We start from the raw sequence: 13,288 nt of genomic DNA on the forward strand, positions 1-13,288 counted from the left end.
TCACTCTGCGTTGTTTATTCTCTAGTCTGTTGTGCCACCTGAAGATCTTCCCCACTTACGTCCCTTCACATTGGCCAAGGATTGTTGGGAGCATATTATGGTGTTGTACAAGGGAAGCTCAAGTATTCAACAATCCAACTATGAAGTGATACTTGATAAGGCCGATGAGTTTGTGATGAAGGAAGACGAGGACCCTCGTGATCTCTATCGGAGGGTGACTGCTATTGCTGTGGCACTAAAGGATCATGGGAGTAAGGATGTGGATGATACATGGGTCAAGCGCAAGTTTCTCAAAGCCATCATGCCTTTCAATAAAGCCATGTCATCTGTCATTCGTCAGCGGCCAGACTTCCACTCCTTGTCTTCCAGTGAAGTGTTGGATGAGTTCATTGCAATGTCAATCATGAACGAAACAGCCGACAATGCACTTGCTCGTGTCCGATCAAAAACCACTTCACCCAACCTTGCGTTGAAAGCAAGAGCAATGCTTGAAGAAGAAGAAGAAGATGAGGAAGAGGAGAGCTGCCCTGAAGACACAAAGTATGCCTATCATGAGCACATGGCTCTTGCATCAAGGCAATTCTGGGGAAATAAAAGGAACTCAAGACCCACCTTCAACAAGAACAACTCGAGTGGATTCAAACCCAAACAACGAGTAAGGACATGTTATAACTGTGGCAACGTGAGTCACTTCGTGGCAGAATGTCCCTATGAGAAGAGGGAAGACAACGGAGGCAAGCTCATTCGCAAAGACAAAACCAAATCATTTCCAATCAAGAACAACTTTGTGAAGAAACCTCACCCAAAAGGGATGGTGGCCCTGGAGGAGTATCCTTCTGATGATGATGGTGATGAGGATGATACAGTGGCAACGGCAACTGTTGCTATTGCCACTACCTCTTCCCAGAAGGTGTCTCTCTTCAACGCCCCCAACGAGAACCACATCACCAAGTGCCTCATGGCAAAAGGTACCAATCAGGTAACTCCCATCATTAAGACCAACATTGCTTCTGCTCCTTCATTGTTAAATTGTGTAGAAGATAGTGATGTTGGAGAACTTAATGAGCATGATCTTGATAAGTTTCTATGCACTATTAAGGGAGAACCCAAGAAGCACTTTGTTGCTCTCTTGGAACAACTGGGTGAGGCCACTGACCTCATTGAGTCTCATGAGGAGACCATCTCCGAGCTTCAGGGACATAGCCGTGACTATGCCGATGAAATTGCCGAATTATCTAGTGCTCTAGAAGAAGAGCGCGCTCTTCGTTTGGCTCTCGAGGAGTCATATAACGATGACTGCGCTAAAACGCAAAAGAAACTAGATCATGATGTTGTTCTTACTCGCATGCTTAAATCTGAAAAGTATGCTCTTGAGGTTGGCCGTGACAGACTCAAAGAAGAGTTTGACGTACTTGACAAGGCCCACAAAGCCTTGAAAGGTGTTCATTTCTCTTTGAAAGAGTCTCATGATCAACTCCAAGCAAAGCTTACCAAGGAGATCTCTACTTGTCCTCCCTTTGTGTTAATTGATAATACTTGTGCAACTAACCCCTGTTGTGAGCATGTTCATCTTGTGGAGGAAAATGCCAAGTTAAAGGAGAAACTTGAGAAGGGCCTTGTGGCATGCAGACAAGGTGAGAAGAGTCTGAACGATCTCTTGAGCACTCAAAAGGGTGTTGTAGGAAAGGAAGGACTTGGGCTTACCTCCAAGTCAAAAGGTAAAAGGAAGAACAAGGACAAACGATCTCTCACCCTCATGGACATATTTGTCAAAGAGGGTGAGGGGACTCAAAAGGTGAACAGGAACAAGGTGGACTATGGGAACCCCAAGAAGGGCAAAACCGCTCCTACTAACACAGCCGGCAACCTCAATTCCTCTTATGTGTTATGTTGTGCTAGTGATGGGCATGTTTATGCCAAATTTGTTGGTTCCTACGATGAAGATATTGAATGGGCTATCTGGGTACCTAAGACCCTTGTCTCTAACATGAAAGGACCCATTAAAAAATGGGTACCTAAAACCAAGCCTTGATCTATTGCAGGAGTTTGCTTCCGGTGGGGTGTCATGGTTGCTCGATAGTGGAGCAACAAATCATATGACCGGAAGCAAGGACTTAGTGGTGGATGTGCATCCTTCTCCATCTATGCCCACCCATGTCCAATTCGCCGATGCATCCTCGTCAAAGGTATTGGGATTTGGTAAGGTGGTCGTCTCTCAAGATTTATCTATTGAGAAGGTCATGCTTGTTGAGTCACTTGCCTACAATTTACTTTCGGTTCGTCAACTTGCAATCATGGGTTTTTCCACATTCTTTAATATTGACACTGTGGTCCTCCTAAGGAGCAAGACTCTTAAAGTAGCCTATGTTGGACATGTCGAAAATGGTCTCTATGTGGTGAACTTCTCAAAGCGACCCACTAAGACTGCGACATGTTTAATGGCTAAAGTTGACGTGGGCTGGCTTTGGCATCGCCGTTTAGCTCATGTCAATATGAGATCTTTGCAAAGTCTTCTGACAGGGGACCATGTTCGTGGACTAACAAATGTGAGCTTTGCTAAAGATCGTGTTTGCAGTGCTTGCATTGAAGGAAAGATTCATGAAACTGCTCATCGTCCAACGACTCTTATCTACACTAAGAGGCCATTGGAACTTCTCCATATGGATCTATTTGGTCCTCCAACATTTGATAGTCTTGGAGGCGCAAAATATTGCTTAGTGATTGTTGACGACTACTCAAGATATACCTGGGTATATTTCTTCAAAAGGAAGAGTGAAACTCAACAAACGGTCATCAACTTTGCTAATGAAGCGCAACGTCAACATGAAGCAAAGATCTTGATGATTAGGAGTGACAACGGCACCAAGTTCAAGAACTACACCCTAGATGAGTTTCTAGGTGATGAGGGAATAAAGCACCAATATTCTGCACCATATACCCCTCAGCAAAACGGCATGGCAGAAAGGAAGAACCGGACCTTGATAGACGCTGCAAGAACAATGATGGCAGAATTCAAATCTCCATACAACTTCTGGGCAGAGGCCATCAACACAGCATGTCATGCGTCCAATCGGCTCTACATCCGCAAAGGCTTGAACAAGACTCCGTATGAGATTCTAACTGGAAACAAACCCAATCTCAAGTACTTCCGGGTATTCGGTTGTAAGTGTTTCATTCTTAAAAAGGGAGCTCGGTTAGCTAAATTTGATTCTAGAGCACATGAGGGTATCTTTGTTGGTTATGCTACAAACTCTCATGCTTACCGTGTCCTCAACAAGTCCACCGGACTAATTGAGGAGACGTGTAACGTAGAGTTTGACGAAAATAATGGCTCCCAAGTGGAGCAAAGTGGTCTTTGTGATATAGGTGATGAAATTCCTCCTGAAGCCATAAGAAGAATGGGGATTGGTCAAATACTCCCCATTGAGGAACCCCTTGTGGCCGAAGGAGAAGGACAATGCTCTACTCAAGTGGAGCCATCACCCCCACAAGCCCCACACGCTTCCGATGAATAAAGAGAAGACTCTCAACAAGTTGATCAAGCTCACGGTCAAGATCAATTGCCTAACAATGGTGATATGCCCCATGATATTCAAGCTCTACTCCAAGACCCTGAACCAGCACAAGATCAAGATCAAGAGCAACCACTAATACAAGATCAAACTAGTGAACCTGCTCAAGTCGAAGGACAAGATGATCAGGAGACTGTCTCACAATTCCCGTCTGGAGCTCCAACAACCGGCTCAAGACGCAAGGGCAAACAAAAGAAACAAGTCGATGCTCCTCCGTTATCTAATGAAGAACTCTTGGAGCGTCGAGCAGCCAAGAATGCGAACAAGCTGAGAGCCAAGTCACATCTTATGAAGAATGTTCTTGGCAGTTTAAAAAGGGGAGTATCTACCCGTCAACAGCTTTGGAATTATTGTGAGCATCACGCGTTTGTCTCGTATTGTGAACCTCAACAGGTACAGGAAGCGCTCGATGATGAGGATTGGCTTATGGCCATGCACGAAGAACTTAACAACTTCGAGCGCAACCAAGTCTGGGATTTAGTGCCTCGGCCAACGAAGGAACATAATGTCATCGGGACCAAATGGATATTTAAGAACAAGCAAGATGCAAATGGAATTTTGATTCGAAACAAGGCAAGATTGGTGGCTCAAGGCTACTCCCAAGTCGAGGGTATCGACTACGGTGAAACCTTTGCCCCTGTTGCTCGTCTAGAATCTATTCGCATGTTACTTGCATTTGCTTCTCATCTTAACTTCAAATTACAGCAAATGGATGTGAAAAGTGCATTTCTTAATGGTCCTTTGAATGAGTTGGTATATATCAAACAACCCTCGGGATTCAAACATCCCAAGCTCCCCAATCATGTGTACAAACTCAATAAGGCACTCTATGGCCTTAAACAAGCCCCACGCGCGTGGTATGAGTACCTTACTGAGTTGTTACAAGATCGTGGGTTTGAAATTGGGAAGATTGATCCCACTCTTTTTAATAAGAGGGTTAAAGGGGATTTGTTCATATGCCAACTATATGTTGATGATATTATCTTTGGCTCTCCTAACATTCCATTCAATGAAGAATTTGCTGCACTAATGACTGAGAAGTTTGAGATGTCCATGATGGGAGAGTTGAAGTTTTTCCTCGGGTTCGAGATTAAACAAGGTCTAGAAGGGACATTCATCAAACAAGCCAAGTACACTCAAGACATGCTCAAACGGTTCGAGCTCAAAGATGTCAAACCGGTCAAGTTCCCCATGCCAACCAGATGCAAGCTTGACAGTGATCCCAATGGTAAAGCAGTGGATCAAAAGGTATACCGCTCCATGATTGGATCCCTCCTTTACCTTTGTGCATCTAGACCAGATATTATGTTGAGTGTAGGGATATGTGCACGGTTTCAATCCGCACCAAAAGAAAGTCATTACATGGCTGTCAAACAAATCTTTCGATATTTGGCTCATACCCCAAACTTTGGCCTCTGGTATCCCAAAGGAGCAAGCTTCAATCTAGTTGGCTGTTCTGACTCAGATTGGGTTGGAGATTGTGTGGAGAGGAAGTCAACGTCTGGAGGATGCCAATTCCTTGGTCGGTCTTTGGTAAGTTGGTCTTCAAAGAAGTAGAATTGTGTCTCCTTATCATCCATCGAAGCTGAGTATGTGGCAGCTGCAAGTTGTTGTGCACAATTGCTATGGATGAGGCAAACTTCAAAGGATTATGGTGTCACTTGTGACAAAGTGCCTCTTCTATGTGACAATCAAAGCGCCATCAAGATTTCCCTCAACCCAGTGCAACATAGCAAAACCAAACATGTTGATATTCGTCATCACTTCATTCGTGAACATATCAAGCTAGGTGATATTGAGGTTCACTTCATCCACACTGAAGAGCAACTTGCATATATTTTCACTAAGCCTCTAGATGAAGCAAGGTTCCGGGAGTTAAGGCATGAGCTAAATATCATTGATTCAAGTAATGTGGATTGAAACTAGGCATATTGCACCTCACTTTACATTCCATCTTGGTCTAGATGTAGGCATGGACATAGGGGGAGTGTTGTTCTCTCAATGAACTCTCCCTCCCCCCATTATGCGTAAATCAATCTAGTCTTTCACTTTAGCCATTGTCAAATGGCACTTGTGCTTCAAAGACGAGCATTGGTCATGAACCCAAGGATAATTCTTCGCGGTGTCATACCATTGTCTCAAACATAGGTGGCCTCGGCCACCGCCCCTCCATCCTCTCTTGCGTATAAAGGAGAGGATATACAATGACAAGTCAGTACATTCTCTTGGATGCTATCTCTTTTTACTCACTTGTCATGTGCCCAAGTTCACCCTTTTTCCTTAGCCGTGTTGAAACATGTACAGTGGTACTACCGCCAGGGTAGCGGTACTACCGCCAGGACCCCAGCGGTACTACCGCCAGGATTCAAAATCTAAACACGACCGGCTAGAAAATTTCTAGGGTTTCAAGGGGGAGCGGTACTACCGCCAGGGGGAGCGGTACTACCGCCAGGACCCCAGCGGTACTATCGCTGCATCTGGCGGTACTACCGCTAGCTAGCGGTACTACCGCTAGGGCCACAATGGTACTACCGCTGGCCCGTACCCCTTGGGCTATATAAAGGGAGGGGGAGCCCGATTTTCTCATCTGTTTCTTCTTCCTCGCGGCTCCTCCCTCCCCTAGCCCGAAAACTCCCTGATTGGATCTCACTTCGTGGAGCTCCTTCTCCCCGTTGGTGTGGAAGGGTTGCTTCATCTCTTCTTCCTCCTCCAAGAGCCATGAATCTCGGTAAAGCTCCTCCCTTCTTCTATTTGGTTGTTGTTCGTGTTCTAGGGTTAGGAGCATTGGGGATTGGATTCATATTTTTGATCCTATGGCTAGTTCTTGGATGGCATGAAGGAAATATTTGAGGGGAGTATAGGTCTGATGGTTTGTTGTTGAGTTTGCTGCCATGCCCTAGGATTTACTCGTCTTAGATCGAACACTTGAACTTTTGGATTAGATCTAAAACGTGCTCTCTCTTGCCTAGGCATGTATGTATCTCTTGTTACTAAGTGTTCCTCATGACAGTAGGGCTGGGGTGTACGTCTTAGTGTTCATATTCAGCCCATGCCCTCGAAAACGAGTTTTATATGTCAGATCTGAAAGTCAAACCCCCAGCGGTACTACCGCCAGGGGGTAGCGGTACTACCGCTAGGACCCCAGCGGTACTACCGCCAGGGGGTAGCGGTACTACCGCTATGACCCCCAGCGGTACTACCGCCAGGGCTAGCGGTACTACCGCTAGGCCCCAGCGGTACTACCGCCAGGGGTGGCGGTACTATCGCCATGAGCGTTCACTATGTATTTTTCTGGTTGTTTTTGCCTAGCAATGCGTGTTTACTTGTTTTGCGTTTTCAAGATTCATTGCCTTGACTCTTCTTGTCGCCTCTTTTTCGCTATGTGATCTGTGTCACAGGTGGCTCTTCTCGCCGTTCGAACCCCCCACGGGACACGCAGTCCAAACAGTATCGCAATCTAGAGGCGCCCGAGGGGTCTGCCACCTCTGGTCTGCCTCCCAAGAAGAAGTCCTTCAAGAAGGTCGCTCACAAGGACAAGAGGGTCAATGTCCGTACAATGTCCCCCAAGGACTTTCTGCAATTTCGCACCAAGAACCACTATCTCAAGGAGAGGGATGTGATCGAGGGTGTTGACCATGTCTGGGCAAGGGACCAGTGCAGGATCTATCGGGATGTTATTGCTCATTTCAAGAAGAACTATGTCTCTGTTCAGTGGATTGATCTGGCACATCTTCAGCGGAACATGGACTACTTTGGTGATGCCCTCTCTCTGGTTGACAAACTGGGCATCAAAGACATCATCACCTTCAAGACGGACTTTGATCCCACTGCAGTTGCTCAGTTTTATGTCACAGTCCATTTCTCTCATGATGAACAGCGTTCCATGGTGTGGATGACTGGGTCAAAGAAGATGACCGGTTCCTGGACTGAGTTCATGCAGTTCCTTCACATTGACTTTCAGGGTGCTGACACTCCTCTTGGGCTGTGTCCTCATGCTGCAGCCCCCACCGATAGGGCCCCCGCAAAGGACAGACTGCAGTCACTGTATCTAAGGAAGGGGGTGCTTCCCAAGCACCTGGACATCATGCATCGGATCTTTCGCAACACCCTCTTCCCTCGGAGTGGTAACTTCGATGAGGTCCATGGCTCCTTGGCTGAGATGTTGTTACTTTGTGAGGAGGCTATGTCTCAGGAGTCTGCTCAGCTGGATATTTCTGATGTGATGTTCCCAGAGCTCTGGAACTGCATCATCATGCGTAAGGTTCCTATCTACGGGCCTTACCTGTTCGCATACATTAGCCATAAGTGGCAAGAGGCTTTTCTGGAGGAGCTGCTCTACGCTCAGTCTGATTACATTGTGCATGACCCGATCAGGCTTCGCGTCAAGGACAAGTGGGCCAACCCATCTACATCCTCTCAGCACATGGATACTGATACAGAGACTGCTGCTGACAGAGGAACCGCCTCTCAGTCCCGCTCGTCTGCCATGCCATCTTGGGCTATCAAACTGCATGACAAGATGAAGACACTTTTCTGTATGCAGGCCAAGGGTCAGTACCAGACACACGTGGCTCAGAAGCAGAGCCGCCAAAGGCATAAGCGTGTTCTCAGGACCTTGGATGTGGACATCTCCAGCGGCTCAGAGGACGACATCACTCCTGAGGCCACTTGGATGCAGGCTCAGGGGTACCAGTGGTCTGGAGATGAGGCGGACGAGGAGGAGCAGACCGACCAGGAGGGGACAGACGAGTCTGGTGATCCTGAAGACGAGGAGTAGTTACCTGTGGCATTAGGTGTGGCCCTTTTTGGTGTCTTGTGCCAAAGGGGGAGAGAGTCCAGGATTTTCTTTCATTTTCGAACTTTGCATTGCTTTGCTTTATTTCGTATGGTTTGCTTCGAACTTGGTTTGATTCTCGTTTGCTATCTTTTGTGAGACATGATCTTATGTGAGATTTATTTCCATCATATGCTGTGAGTCATATGCCCCGTATTGTCATATATCTCTAACCTTTTGTTCTCATATTATTCTCTGTGCAAATCCGGTATTGTCATCAATCCACCAAAAAGGGGGAGATTGTTGGGGCATAGTTTATGCCTAAGTAATTTTGGTGATTGATGACAGTACCGTATAGGACTAACCGTGTGTGTCAAGGTTTCAGATAACACACGTCAACGGCACAAGACGACACGTCTCCTCTCTCCTGGAACGGAAGCATGACGCTCTCTACGATTCTCTTTATTTGAGTCTTAGGAAAGCCCTACTATTAAGAGGGGATCCGTAGTGGAAAGGTTTGGGTGGAATCTATCTTTACACACGCACACTTCACATTCTCCCTTTCCTTATCTTTTGGAGCGGCCCTCGCCTATTCGTTTTGAGTATCTCTGCAAAATAGTCCCCAGCGGTAGTACCGCTGGTTCCAGCGGTAGTACCGCTGGACTGCTAGCGGTAGTACCGCTGCAGCCAGCGGTAGTACCGCTAGCTGGCGGTAGTACCGCCCCTGGTCAGTGGTAGTACCGCTCGAGGTGCTTTGTTCCACCTACCTAGCGGTAGTTCGTGGACGGACCCTTTTGCGAAGACTTTCCCGGCGGTAGTAGTGCTTGTGCACTACCAAGGGGCCAGCGGTAGTACCGCTGCATCCAGCGGTAGTACCGCCAGGCAGCGGTAGTACCGCTCCTGCTCAGCGGTAGTACCGCTGGAACTCGGGCAGAGAGTGGGAAAACCGTCTGAATTGTCCCCCCACTATATAAAGGGTTCTTCTAGCTGAGGAACTCTATCTCTTACCTCTCTAAGCTCCATTGTTGCTCCAGAAGCTCAAAAGTTCCCGATCTCTCTCCCTAGCCAATCAAACTTGTTGATTCTTTAGGGATTGGTTGAGAAGGCCTAGATCCACACTTCCACCAAGAGAAAAGTTGATTCCCCCACCAATCCCTTGCGGATCTTGTTACTCTTGGGTGTTTGAGCATCCTAGACGGTTGAGGTCACCTCGAAGCCATATTCCATTCTGGTGAAGCTTCGTGGTTTAGTTAGGAGCCTCCAAGCTTTGTGTGGAGTTGCCCCAACCTTGTTTGTAAAGGTTCGGTCGCCGCCTTCAAGGGCACCTATAGTGGAATCACGGTACCTTGCATCGTGCGAGGGCGTGAGGAGAATACGGTGGCCTTAGTGGCTTTTTGGGGAGCATTGTGCCTCCACACCGCTCCAACGGAGACGTACTTCCTGTCAAAGGGAAGGAACTTCGGTAACACATCCTCGTCTCCATCGGCTCCACTTGTGGTTATCTCTATCCTTTACTTTGTATTTGCTTTTGCTTGTGACTATATCTTAGTTGTCTTAATAGCTCTCGTTGTTAGATTCTATAGGGTTCACCTCATTGTCATATTATTTCTGAACCCGCATAGTGTTTACCTTAACTTGCTAAGATTAATTAAAAAGTGGTCGTTGTCTATTCACCCCCCCCCCCTCTAGCCAACCATATCGATCCTTTCAAGGTTGATGCTAATGCACCTCCTTCTAAGAAGAAGAAGCTCATGGCAGATGCTATGCCCAGCAGGTCAGCTCCAAAGACAAAACCTTTTGTTCCAAAGCCCAAGAAGCTAGTAGCTCCCAAGAAGACTACTAGGGACATACCTGCAGCAGGAAGAACAAAGGTTGTGCATCCACAAAGGTTGTTGCAGAGGAGGGAGAAGATGCATCTGTTCTGAGGAAATTGAGAGCTCAGTTGCCATTGCACAATGTTGCTCATCCTGTTGCTGAAGATATGAAGAATAGGAGGTATCAATGCTTGAGACAGTGGAGATCTGCTAATCCATATGCTTTCAGGAGGAGAACTGTTGTTGATCTTTGTTTTGACACTAAGGAGCAACAATATTTCTATGAGATAGTATTGTTGGACAAGAGTCCTGCATTCAGTGACATGAGATATGTTCACTTGGATTACATCAAGAAACATGAGGACTTCTTCCCTCATGTGAGAGAAAATTTCAGGTTGATTAACATTGTAGATTTTGTTGGTAGAGAGATCAGAGCTTGGAATGATGAAATGATTATGCAATTCTACTCAAGTGCTCATTCTATCGTGATGGGAGGATAGTGTGGATAGCGGAAGGTCACCCGTATGAGTCTACTGTAGAGGAGTGGTCCACTATCATTGATGCTCGTGAGACCCAAGAGGATGATTTGGATGTGTACTCAGAGTCCAAGAAGAATCATAACACTATGACCAACATGTACAATCCAATTCCCCATCGGTATCAGAAGACATATAAGTTTGGCTTTGTCCATTTTCTGCAAGCAGGAATACCAATGACTAACACCATTATGAGATACACCCTGATGCCCAAATCAGGAGATGATAAGATTATTAGAGGGTATTCCATGAACATGCTGCACCACATAGACACCCACGCCAGGATCAAAGTGATGGATCTGATAGTTGAGACAGTCACGAGGATTGTTGCTGACCAGAAGAGATCTTGTGGGTATGCACCATACATTATGATGCTCATCAATGCCAGGATTGGCAAGCATGCATATCAACTTAATTTTCCACACCTGACACTTCAGCCAGAGTCTGAGGACAATGAAGTTGTGATGGACCCCAGACATCCCAGCTCAGCTACAGCTCGTTAGCACGTAGAGGCGGCACAAGCAGCCAGAGATGCTCCAACACCACAGTTAAGATCTAGAGAGGATCAGATGTCGTTTCTTGTCAGCACCATCCAAGGGATGGAGAAGAGTATTTCAGAGATCTTGTTGAACCAGAAGAACCTTGAGAGGATCATGGAGACTAAATTCCATGAACTGGATGTCAAAGTGACAGATTTAGCTACAACTATTGAGCAAATCCAGCATGAGATTGATGCAGTGCATATATCTCAATCTAGCAGTGATGATGAAGGTTCGCCTCTTCTCACGACTACTCAATTCAAGACGCAGTCTAGGTCTGCATCTGTATGAGTGAAGGAAGCTAGACCAACTTCATCAGCTCAAACATCAACGCCTTCAGCTCCAGCTCCAGCTCCTACACCTCCAGTGTCAACGCCTCCACCTCCGGGGACATCCGCTGAAGCCTTCACCGACGCTCTCCTGTCGACTCCATCAACTTCCATCGGAGGAGATCGAGCCGAGAGCAGCGCATAGTTCGAGACCTTTGAAAATTTTGGTAACTTGTTGCCAAAGGGGGAGAAGTGTATAGATCTTTTAGGGCTTCGAGAGATAGAGCTTTGCCTTTTTCGTTGCTCTCATTTGGTTTTACTAAACACTTGGTCTTTCATATGACTTAAACCTTTTGTGTTTGATCATACGCTTTGATTCTTGATGCTCCTATGTTATACCTTTGAGCTATCTACATGATGATCATTCACTCATTGTTTCGTGTTATGTGCATTAGTATTCATTATACTATTTATGCACACCACCAAGACGTATGTGACATGGAAGAGTGACCCATAATCCTAATCGATTGTCCATTTGCATTCAAACGCAAATTTAAAATAATACACAAATTTAGGGGGAGCTCTTGCTTTTCACATACTTCTCAAAGTGATGATGCTAATCATTGATTATATATTTTGTCGAAGCTTTGATCTATACGTTGTCATCAATTACCAAAAAGGGGGAGATTGAAAGCACAATTTCTCCCTAAGGTAGTTTTGGTAATTAATAACAACATATGTATCAGTGAACTAATGATCTTATATAAGTATATTTTAGAAAAGCTCAAAGATGCATTGGCTAAAGTATTGTGAGGAGAAACCCCTTGATGCAAGGAATGGAATAGGATTGGCCAAGCTTCAAGCAAGAGGACTCTACATTTTATATTTGTGACAAATCACTCTTGAGTCCATTGGAAAGCCAATACTATTAAAAGGGGGTGAGGTAGTTATTGTTAGAAATTAATTAGTACATTAATCCAAGGGATGTGTCCAACCCCGAACAGTCGTGTCTCCTCTCTCTCTCCATTGCCAAGAGGCACCTGTACTGGAGGGATGCCTCCGAACAGACACCTCTTCTTCGCACCTCTTCCAGATGTACATATATACTTGAGAATCAATAGAAACAAGACTAATCGTCCATTCACTTTCATTCAATCTCGTTTTTACTCTAACACATTATCAGCACGCTCTACCGAGAACAAACGAGAAGACAAGGACACTCTGGCGATCTCCAAGTACGGCCACCACGCACATCGTGGAAGAAACGGCGCGTGCAATTCCTCCCCAATTGCTGGAGAAATCCGCTTCCACACGCCGCTCCCTGGAAAAGATGATGCTCATCCGTTTTTCTCTTGCCTGCCATGCACTCACGTGAATCACGTCCGAGCGTTTTGGCCACATGAGAAGAAAGCATCTCTTCTGCGGACCGTCTTCAACCATCACCAAGGGAGCAACTCCGACGGTCTTCAACCCCGACGAACTCAACGAAGAAGACCGGCAGCGTCGCGTCGCTCAGGCCGTTGGTCGTGGCTGCGCCAGCGCCAGTCCACGCCCGCCCACGCCAGCGCGAGCCCACCTCTAGCTATGGTTGCGCCCGCCAGCGATGCGACTGGCAGCGCCATGCCATGGCCCCACGCGCCCGCGCCACGCCGCCAGGAGGACGCCGAGAAGCGCGACGAGGCTGCTGCCCGCAAGGCCGAGAACCATCGTCGTCGCCTCGGTCGTCTCCAAGACGGATGCCCGCAAGGCCAGCCGCGTCGGCGCCCCAGCCCCCAAGGTCACCG

Source organism: Hordeum vulgare, chromosome 5H (assembly GCF_904849725.1).
Source record: "Hordeum vulgare subsp. vulgare chromosome 5H, MorexV3_pseudomolecules_assembly, whole genome shotgun sequence".
NCBI classification, from domain to species: domain Eukaryota; kingdom Viridiplantae; phylum Streptophyta; class Magnoliopsida; order Poales; family Poaceae; genus Hordeum; species Hordeum vulgare.